The sequence below is a fragment of the Lissotriton helveticus genome, chromosome 2_1 (assembly GCF_964261635.1).
Source record: "Lissotriton helveticus chromosome 2_1, aLisHel1.1, whole genome shotgun sequence".
Classification (NCBI taxonomy): Eukaryota; Metazoa; Chordata; class Amphibia; order Caudata; family Salamandridae; genus Lissotriton; species Lissotriton helveticus.
Window position 1 is genome coordinate 1,478,438,982 of NC_136059.1, and position 12,031 is coordinate 1,478,451,012.

Sequence of the window (12,031 nt, forward strand, 5' to 3'; positions counted from 1 at the left end):
GTGAGTGAATAAATGTGTCGTACTAAATGCATGGGTTAGTGACTAAACTGTCTGAATGTGTGCATCAGTATGTCTGTTGTGATGTAAACTGCTGCATGTGTTGATCATTAGCTATACGAGAGGCTATATGTGTTATTGATTGGTTGCCCAAGTATTTGTATGTGAGATTGAGTTTGTGTGGGGGTGGCTGGGAGGTGTGTGACTCTGTGCATAGATGTGTGAGCAGTTGATTCACTAGGTGTATGAGTTCAAGAGTGCATGTGGAAACAGCTACATGGGCAGTTGACTGTGTGCATGAGTGTAATAATGAGTGAATGGATATCTCAATGCTACATGTCATAGTAAGTACATATGTAAAACACAGTACATGTGAGAGTTGGCATATATAAATACCTGTGCATGAGAGCCACTGAATGTGTGAGTGGCTGTATGGATCATTGTGAACTTGTATCAGGGATTGTATAAGAGAGTAAATATGTGTTAGTATATGTTTGAATAAGTAAGGTGTGTATAACTGTATAGTTGAGGAAATGGAGGTGAGATTGTTTCTTTGCATGACTGAATAGGTGTGTGAGTAACTCCATGGATGAGTGACAGTGTGTGAGTGTCTGTATACACTGAGTGTATCTAAGGTTATATTAGAGTCTGAAGAGGTTTATCGTATTAGCACAAGAATGATGTCAAATGAGATGTCATCAGTGATGTCATCAGTGATGTCATTTGAGATGTCATCAGTGATGTCACTGACCATGTCACTGACCATGTCATGAATGATGTAATATGTGACATCATCAGCAGTGGATTGCGGATGCGCGATATATAGTTAGTGCAACTAACTATATATGGAATTTCAATGGTTTTGTGTGAGTAAAATAAGGTTTTTTAAATGCTAATTCCTAACTATATATGGTCTATAACCTATGGTTTTTTCAGTGAATTTTCAAGGTTTTTTAAATGCTAATTCCTAACTATATATGGTCTCTAACCTATGGTTTTTTCAGTGAATTTCAATAGTTTTTTAATAGCAAATATCATAAGCTGTCGAATGTCAAGTACGTGGTAAGTAAAAACATTTTCGTGTTTATGCACACTGATCTGCTTTGAATGCTGCCCCCCCTCATTTCTATTAGGAGTACTCTCTCTTTGCAGATAGTGAAGGGTAGTTAACGCAGGCCTTTGCCCCCGTTGTAATCCGTCGTGCCTGCTTCTCTCTCCATTTGATTGATTGTTATCCAAGCATTTACTGTTTTAGAATTGGTTCTCTTTGGTTCATTCTCTATTTACAAACAAGCACAGAGTCGCAATACTCTGTTTACTCTTTGCAGATAGTGAAAAATCGTGTAAAAAAACAAAAGGAATCGAGCAAAATCAGTAGGCCACTAATGGGATCTCTTTTTGACCTCGCTAAAATAGAAACATTAGGAACAACCCCTCATGAGAAATACGAAACTAGTGAGATGAACTGAATTCCACACCATGATGGCTGCAAGACAGCTCGGCTCCGCCACCCACCCCGCCCAAAATAACGATAAACTCTATGCAAATATTACAAATATATACAACACACCAGCAAAGTAACAGGTAAAACATTTTATTAAATACCTATTTACATAACTATTTTATACTTTTTGTTGCCCGATCCGGCTAGCTCAATCGATCGAGCATGAAACTCATGCACTCTGATAGTTCAAAGTTTTGAGGAGTGCTTGTTAGACTGTCTGAAGCTTATTTGCACCTGTTACAGCTTCACTATTCTCAATGTAAGTGGGGGCTGTTTGAGGACGTGACTGCATTTGAAAACAATGTGATGCGGTGCCTCCCTGAACCGCTTGACGGAGGCCCCCGAGGGACGGTGTGATGTCGCGGACTCGGAGGGGGCCTATTCACTACCGCACCCTCTGACACTCCTCTTCCTATGTGTCCGATTGTACAGGCCGGTCCCAGGCTATCACCTAGCCCTGCAGATGTAGTTTATGGCCCCAGCTGTAAAGAATCACCCCTCTTCAAAGGAGTTACAGTAGATCAAGGCCCCCACCCGATGAGATCCGTCACACCACATGCGTTCCTACTATCTGAAAACCATCCTGTATTGTGATTGGGGAGGGGACCGAGCCTGAAGCGGAAGATTCCAGGGATGCCTCTTTGTACATCAAAGTTTTTACAATTGTGTGTCACATTAAAAATATATAGCACTCCAACAAAGTAGTAGGATTATAAAACTTTAATAACTTATAAATATATACAACGCAACAAAAACAGTAAATACATTTAAACATTTTGTTGAAAAAAGAAGCAACAATGGTCAGTAGCTGTGTTTTGTGCGAATAGTCCCAAGGCAGCACAACGTGCTGAGTTCTGGACGGCACCCAGGTGATGTTACCTGGGTGCCGCACTGGTTTTTGGTATCCTACAATGCAGCTCCGTAAAACGGCGTGGGGCGTCCCGGGGGGTGGCCTCGTCAGTAGCGGTCTGTTGTGCGAATAGTCCCAGTGCAGCAGAACGTGCTGAGATGTGGACGGCACCCAGGTGATGTCCAGTAAGTTGCCGCACTGGTTTTGGTATCCTACAATGCTGCTCCGAATAACAGCGTGGGACGCCCCGGGGGGGGGGTGAGGCGGCGTGAACGGGCCTTCCCAGGTGGAGGCTCGTCTGCTGTAGTGGGGCGCCCCTTTACCGTTTCAGTTGCCATTCCGCCCGCTTTTGGTACACTGTGCCAAAATCCGCCATTCAGCTGAGTTGCGCCCACTCTTGCGGTGCAGCGATAGGCGGCTGCCACAGGACTCTCAAAATGGGGGCAGACTCTTTCCTTTTTGGGCCTGGTCCACTGAAATGGCCCTGGGACACCTTGGAACTCGGACGCTTGTCTGCTAGGGCTTGGGCTCCATTCTCGAAAGCGTCCCCTCAGCCTTGAAGATTCTACAAAAGTCTTAGGGGCCCCCGACTCCCGCAGGCTTCTGGTGGGGAGCGGCTGCCATGATTGCTCGTGGAATGGCCACGACGGAGCTACGAGATGGTGGTGCTCTCATGCTGACACCAGCTTCAGTCTGAAACATCCAGAAACACTGTAGACTACCAATTCGATCAGTTCCGGTAGCGCCCCAACGTGACCCGGTAGAGAAGAACTTGCCCTCCCCTCTTTGACTGATGGTTCTTGTTGCCTGTCCCTTCTGTTGTCATTTAACAGAACTATTTAGCCTGCTGAAAGGGGTTGTGTTCCGACCGCTGGTTGGAGGAGACATTTTGACTATATTCTGGACCTGCGTTGTCGCGTAATGCGTCATATGACGCGCCGCGTTAGCGCATCCGGAAGTGCTCCGGTGCGCAGCTTCCCGGAAGCGATCCGGGGCGCGGCGCGCAGCGCGTAACGTAAGCATAACAGGTCATGTGACTTGTTAATAAAACTTTTCATTGGTTCATTTTACGTTTCTTATTCTAATGATGAAAGGCTTGGTCATATGACCTAAAAATTACACTTTTTATTACTTTCGAACATTATTTTTTCTTAAACATATATGTTATAATGTTCCAGGCTAATGTACTTTCCCGGAAAATTTACAACTGTCCTGCAAGTAAAATATATTCCTTTTTCGAGAAAAAGGGCGTTTCTTCGTCCCATGACGGAGCCGTTGAGCAAAAGAGGCTCGGCCTGCTGTCTTAGTCGCCGATACGCCTGAATATCAGATTCTTATCGATCACTTTATGTTGCAGGAGTAGAAAACACAACAGCCCTTGACCATTTATCTTTACTGCGTTCCTGCGTATTATACCTTTTACCCTTCATGTAATTGGACTGCTTTATTTCACTTGCCTTTTACTGATTCGAAAACAGTGACTATTATTAAAAACTTTACCAATGTAAATAATACTACCATGTTTTCTTTTAAAAACCTTTATTGTGAAAATGTAAGTATACAAATACGGGACTATAACCACGTGGGCCGGCCACGGAGCAAACTGTAATCGTATATGATGAGAAGACATTTACACTGTAGAGGAACGTAACGGGCGGGCCATTAGGTTGCAAGAACTAAGGTGTCTAACAGTTGCGGAATCGGTGGACGTACATTTTATAATTAAAATACGACAGGGCCAGTCACAATAAAATTATCTAGATATACATTTGCGGGTAAGTACCATGGGTGACGTTAATTCGAACTTTCAATTGTACAGTAATCAATAACACATCAGAACTTAATATCAATAGGGATGTCGAAATATTCAATCAATTCTCGTCCCCGCCCGCCATGTGCTTCAAAACTGCATACGTATCTCGTGATATCAAGGTTGTGCAACCAGTACACAACAAGGAGTTACGAGTCCCATTTATTCCGGCGACATTTTGGGCGAGGACGGGCAGGTCCAGGATATAGTCAAAATGTCTCCACCAACCATCGACTATGATGATGTTCATATGCTGTATTTATTAGAGTAACACTCATCTGTCCACATGAAATTAATTTGCCACAATCTAAACATGTCATTTTAATCTTTCCAAAGTTCTTCTGAATATTTGGGACCGTTTCCCTTGCATCTGATGCTGTCAGTGCCACTTCTTTGGTGAATGTACTGGCAGGTCGGGGGTTGTCCTCCAAATCTCTCTTTTGTGCAGCACTATAATTAATCGGTGCCACCTCTCCATATGACGATGCATGGTATAATTACCATAACTATATATTTTTTCGGTTCCTCTGGAGAGTACATCGTGGCAGATGAGGCAGGTAACGTACCGGGCATTTACCTTTTCTGCCTGTAGAGGAAAGGAAAAAAAATTTGAGCGTCCGAGTTCTAAGGTGTCCCAGGGCCATTTTAGTGGACCAGGCCCAAATCCAAAGAACAGGCCACCATTTTGAGAGTCCTGTTGCAGCCGCCTGTCGCTGTAGCAGCAAGAGCGGGCGAAACTCAGCTAGACGGCGCTCCACTGCAGATGAAGTGCCTCAACCTGGAGAGGCAGGAGAGGCTCGTTTGCGCCGCCTCCCCCCCCCTTCGGGCACCCCATGCCGACTTTCGGCGCAGCATTGTAGGATGGCCACACCAGTGCGGCAACTTGCTGGACACCACCTCGGTGCCAACCGAATCTCTGCGGCTTGTGGTGTCTTCCATTCCGAAAATATTGTTGGCAGCATTTTGAAAGGAAAGATAAACAGCCGTTTGTGACCCTCACTACACCGTTCTCCTAGTGAGTCTCACATTGTTACATTTAGGAAGAATGTTGAAGAGTAGTATGTTGAAAATCTGAAGCCATTGTTCTACAAACTCTCAACCATCCTTGGATGAAAAAATCCTGAAGAATGTACAAACTGAAAATCAGTTTTTGTCTGTATAGCATCAGCAGCAACGCTTGAGTCAGCTTTGTGTGAAGCCGCCATTTTGATTCAATCAATAGCGTCCCCCTGCACACATTCAGGGACCAGGTCGTGTCTTCAGGTCAAACGGATTGTGGGACAAGATGCACAAAGGAAGAGGAAAAAAGTTCCTCCGGACCCCGGGAGGCGGCCGCCTATGTCATGGGCGATCTTAGGCCACACCAGGGCAATAGTGAAGCTGCAGCAGGTGCAAATAAGCTTCAGACAGTGTTACAAGCACTGCTCAGAACTCTCAACTATGACACCACCTCGGTTCCATCCGGATCTTGGCGCCTTGTGCTGGTTCCGGCCTATTCACACATCGGTCCGCTACTGACGCCACCTCACAGGCCAACGGGGCACCCCACGCCGACTTTCGGCGCAGCATTGTAGGATGGCCACACCAGTGCGGCAACTTGCTGGACACCACCTCGGTGCCATCCAGATCTCGGCGCGTTGTGCTGCCTTCGGCCTATTCGCAGCAAGTGCGCACGCAACTCAGCTGCATAGCGAGTGAAACACCAAGGGGCGCCCCATTGCAGCCGAGGAACCTCCATCTTGGGGGCGACGCACAGCATCACATTGCTTTCCAATGCAGTCAGATCCTCAAACAGCCCCCACTGACCACGTTAGAAAGCCACATCGTGACGCGTCGCGTAATCACAACGTATCGCGTTACTGCGTAATGCGCCTTATGACACCCTTCGTTAGCGCACCCGGAAGCGCTCTGGAACGCGAACCAAGGCGTGAAACGCAGAACCCCGGAAATGATCCGAGGCGCGGCGCGGAGCGCGTAACGTAAGCATAACAGGTCATGTGACTAGTTCATAAAACTTTTCATTGGTTCATTTTACTTTTAGTTTCCTAATGATGGAACGTTTGATCATACGACGTAAAATAATCACTTTTCATTGGTTTACAACATTTTTTTTTCCCAAATGATGAAAGTCCCACTTTTTTTCTTCACTCCGACTTTCATTTTTATGAGAGAAAGACCTGTTTTTGCGTGCTTACTCATGGCATCTGTAGTAGCTGCAGCTGGTGGCTCCCCACCACGTCCACCACCACCAAAGAAGAGAGGTCCAACTGGCCAGGTCATCTTCCAACAAGAGGAGGAAGAAGAGGAAGACGAGGAACATGAGCAAGGGACAAGGGAGTTTTTGAAAGAAATGCCAAGGACGTCCCATGTTAAAGTCAATTTTATTTGGCAATTTTTTTCTTTGCCTCCACATAAAAAGAAAGTAAATGCCAGATACGTTACCTGCCTGATCTGCCACAAACAACTCTCCAGAGGGACCCAAAAAAAATATAGTTTTGGTAATTATACCATGCATCGACACATGGAGAGGTGGCACCCGCTTAATTATAGTGCTGCACAAATGAGAGATTTGGTGGACAACCCCCGACCTGCCAGTACATCCACCAATGAAGTGGCACTGACAGCATCAGAGGCAAGGGAAACGGTCCCAAATATTCAGAAGAACTTTGGAAAGATTAAAATGACATGTTTAGATTGTGGCAAATTAATTTCATGTGGACAGATGAGTGTTACTCTAATAAATACAGCATATGAACATCATCAATGTTCAAAACGTCCCCGAAACTAAATTTTCTTTTTTTTTGGTTGCTCCTGTTGAGCCCTTTGTACTGAATCATTTTTGTTCCCCCCCTCCAAAAAAACACAAAAAAATATAAAACAACAAAAAATGAAAAAAAAATTTCTTTTCAGAACTACCTTCCCTTTATGAAAAATTGCTAGCATGTTTAGCACTCTGGCAACCTCTATTTCTTTTGGTTCGCTTCCCCGTTCGCTCCCCGGTACGCGAATCGGGAGCGAACCAAAAAAAAAAAAAAAAGAAGAGTAAGTATAAGGGAAGTAAACAGAGAGTAATGTTAAAAGAAAGACAGCTATAGAGAGTAAACCAGAGATACTGTTTAATAGATTTATTTACCGAAGAAAAGATGGAAGAGGGTATAATTGTGAAAAACAAAATAGATAAGGAAGTGAAAGAAAAAAAGAGAGTAGAAGAATAACAAAGAAGAGTTTCTTAGAGAATATGAGTGAATGTTCAAAATAAGATTAAAACATGTGGAATAACAGAGAGAAAAAACAGAAAGCAGAAAAGAAGAAGTAACAGAAAAAGAATAATTGAAACAGCAAAGAAATGTAAATAACATAGGGCCATATTATCAACATAGGCAATAAAAGTTTTGCAGCTTTTATCGGCAGAAATGTGTCGCTAAAGCCGCTTTTGCGGCAGAAAACTGACGCTAAAACCACTTTTGCAGCAGTTTTCTGCCGATAAAAACAGCAATAATTTTATTGGCTGTGTTCATAATATGCCCCTTAGTGTGCTTCAACTACACAGAAAAAGCATAATGAACAAGTAGTGAAAGAGTGATCAGTCAAAGACACTAAGAGTAATAGAGATGGAATGAGTGAACAAGAGTGAGGAACTATGAGAAGAGAGGGACTGAGAAAAGGAGTGGAAGGAGTAGAGTAAGTAGGTAATAGAGAAAGGAATGAGGGAAGTAGCAAAGGCAGGAAACTGAGGGTTAAAGAAATGAAGCTGTGGAACTAATAGTAGGCGAATGTGATAGAAATGTAACGAAAAGAGTACAAAACATCTACCTTATAATTGTCGTTAACTTACTCACTTGTTATTTTTATACTTTCAATCTGTGAAAGAGATAACAAACATTTGAAAAATATTAAAACATGTATTTAAAAATTAGAAAAGACAAGGGAAAAGATTGAAGGACAAACAGTTTTTCAACAACTTTGACACTTACAGAAGCTTCTGCTTCTCCACGCCCCCTACACAGTCCTAAAGATATACATTTTAAACTAACAGTATCTTGATGCAGATGAAGTGAGGCCTATCTTGGAACATGGTGCATCTTTTGCACTGCTGTTGTCTCACAAAAGTGACGCAATGGCAGCGCAAAAGAGGTGCACAATCATCATAAAACTGTTCCTAACATTTTAAATGATTGTTTCAGGATGGCAATAAGGTGTGTCCTATCCAGACGTTTGTTTCAGGTGAGGCCTACTCAGGGTTGCAGATCAAATTTAGGCTTGTTGAAGAGTACAGAGGAGATAATACATGTGCAGGCCAACCAGTAAAGTTCAGACTTCCTCTGTTTCCCTGGACAGGCCTAAACTTCATCTGCACAATGTGATTCGTAATGTTAGGAAACACAGGTAATGTATTTGAAAAACGTGCAATTTCTTTTGCTCATTTCACAATAACATCACTTGTGTTTCCTTTGGTTAGGTATCTCATTGTGCAGATGTAGTCCAGCATATGAAAGAGTACGCACTGCATGCAACAACTTTGACACTTACTGAAGCCTCAGCTTCTCCATACCCCCTACACAGTCCTAATTATATACATTTTAAACTGACGGTATCTTGCTGGAAATGAACCGAGGCCTATCTTGCAACATGGTGCATCTTTTACACAAAAGTGACGGAACAGCGGCGTAAAAGAGGCACACAGCCTTCATAAAACTGCCCTTAACATTTTAAATAATTGTTTCTAGATGCTGATAAGGTGTAACCTATCCACAGATTTGTTTCAGGTAAGTCCTACTCAGGGTTGCAGATGAAATTTAGGATTGTTGAAGAGTATAGAGGAGGTAATACATGTGCAGGCCTACTAACGAAGTGAGTCATGTCCACTGCACTCTTGAACAAATGTCAGACCTCCTCTGTCTCCTGGAACAGGCCTAAACCTCATCTACACAATGTCATGTGTAATGTTAGGAAACACAGGTAATATAATTGAAAAAAGTGCAATTTTTTTTGCTCAGTCCACAATCACATCACCTGTGTTTCCTTTGCTTAGGTATCTCATTGTGGAAATGTAGTCTATCATATGAAAGACTACGTAGAATGTGAGAACTGTATGCAACAACTTTGACACTTACAGAAGCCTCACCTTCTCCATGCCTCCTACACAGTTCTACATGTACATCATAAATACAAACAGTACAGAATTAATTATACATGTTAAATGGTTTATTTTTGCTGTTCTCTGAATGTATCAAATTTCACTAAAAACAGTGACTTGAAGGTATTCATCATATAACAGCGGGGAAAAAAACCACAATCAAAATGATTGTGTTTAAAAAACCCATATAACATAACCAATCAGAAATCAGAACTCCTCAAAAGTAACTTACTTTCCATGACGTCGAAGGATGTCCTATGAACAGCTTACACTCGGTTGTGCTGTTTTTATTTTCAGCCCGCCACTTTCTGAAAGAAAACCTCCATCGTTTTGAGAAATATGTTACATACAATAAATGACTTCTCGCTCTCTACCACACGTTTCCACAAGGCCAAATCATGTAAGAGCCATTTATAACTCTTGGAATTCTTGTAAGCAAATCCCGTCATTTTGTATTTCCGCAACTTTCAGAAAGAAAACGTTCAAGATCACTTTCACAATCCTGGACTAGTAATATCTTACCCTTCTTGCTCACTCATGTTCTACATTTCCTATGACACTGATACTGCTTACTATGAAGCAGACTTACACTACCTCTATGACTACTACAATTATTTAATTCTCTACATCACTTTTAATCACAAAGCAATATAAAACAGTAGACAGCATTGCAGACTTACATTCCCTCTACTCCATGTTTTGATTGGCTGCTTGAATTAGCTTATAAAAAGAAACAGTTTTTCTGAACTCATTCAAAGTGCAGTTATTTTTCCATGACGTCAAGTGTTATGGTAAGAACTTATGTCTCTGTACTACACTTATCCTCAAGGCCAAATCGTGTAGGAGCCATTAGAACCTCTTGAAATTCCTCAGAGCACATCCCGAGATTCTTTCCCTAAAATTTTGGTTTTAAAAACACCAGGTAAGAATTTTTAAGGTCATACGGCAATTTTTTTGTGAAAATTAAAACAGAATCGTTGCAGAATGACCAGCCATTTCTAGACTTTAAATAAGCTGTGTAATGTCCTGATGTTATTGAAGGACCGTCATGATATATAATTGCTGCAGTTACAAAAGTCCTTCCTGATATTGACAACTGCGAAGCCACAAAATTTTTAATTAAAGTTGTCAATTTTGTTCCATCAGGCCTACATCGTTGGAACATTAAAATGACATACTGGCCATATGTTCGTATAAGTAATGTTGACATCATTTCAGATTTACATTGGCTACACTCCATGTTGTGATCAGCTGCTTTTACTAGCTTATTAAAGGAGACTGATTTACTGTCTGGCAAAGTTAAATATATAAATCTTTCTGAGTCTACACTAGTAGTACTTGATACCCTACAGTTCTCGCAGTCATGCTGCCATTGATAAGAAAGCCCAAACAGGTGATCTACATCTACACCTTCAGCATGCAATACATCAAGCATATACATTAAAAACTCCTGACAAACTTGCTGAATATTTTGAGAGAATTGTGTTTGACCTGAACATCTGTCTAACAGATTTCGAATTTCAGACACACTTTCTATTTTTTGTTTTATCAGTGCTACATTTCTCTAACACAGAATTTAACAAACTGCAAAATCTTTGATCAGAATTGACCACAATCTCTTCTTTTACATTTTCTAGAGAAAACAAAACATTAACCACTACATTAGCATAGCAATTGACACCAGAACTGTTTTCAAATTGAAAACCAAAAACATCTTCAACAGAATCCTTTTTGTTTCTGCTTATAATTTCAGGTTCATCGACTTTTCGTCTTTTTGCTACAACCTCCCTAGTATTGGTCACATTTCTTCGTTTCCGGCCTACCACACGTTTCTCAAACAAAGGATATTGAGGCAAATGTGGCGCATACTCTCTTCTTAACCTATTGTATTCCTTAACACAATCTAGATCCTCACAAATGTTTGTGACATCACACTCAATCAAGTACTATCCCGATAAAGTTCTAACTCGTAACAATGCCACATATGCCATACCCTCCTTGAACACAGAACTGCCAATATTCACCAATGCACTGTCTACACTTAAACCTTGCGATTTATGGATTGTCACCGCATATGCCAAGCAAACAGGAAACTGCTTACGGCGAACATATAAGTCTTTTACAAGCAAAAATCTAGCAGAACAACGACCAATTAGCTGTACTTCCTCAATGCCATCAAATTTAATTTTTAAAATTCAATTCCATCTCTATTTCTGTATTTCACAAAATCAACAACATTACCCATTGATCCATTTACCAGACCTCTTTCAACATGTAAATTCCTTCTTAAAATTATACGGCAGTTTAAGCACACATTCAGAGTCTTTTCAAAACCTGCAGTTTTAGATATAGTCTTCTCTAATGAATCCAATTTTGTTTTCAAATTCTCAGACAAAATAATTGTTGATCCCATATGCTCTACTCTGTCAATAGCTTCCAGTTTCACAATCTCTTGGTTTTCTAAATGCAACATTTTGTTGTTGAAGATGGCACATTCTGCAAGAGTTGGCATCAAACATATTCCAGATTTCTTCTCAGTAATTTTCTGAAAAATATTCTCAGGCACAACGTCTTGTTCTGGATATAAATTTGACAGTAATCGTGCATGTAAAGCTTCTTTCCCATGCTCGGTCACTTTTCCAATTCTAACATCTTGTAGAATATTCTTGTAATCTTCATCCTTCGCCTGACGCATATTTTCATGCAGTTCAGCATAATTGAAGTTTAACCATA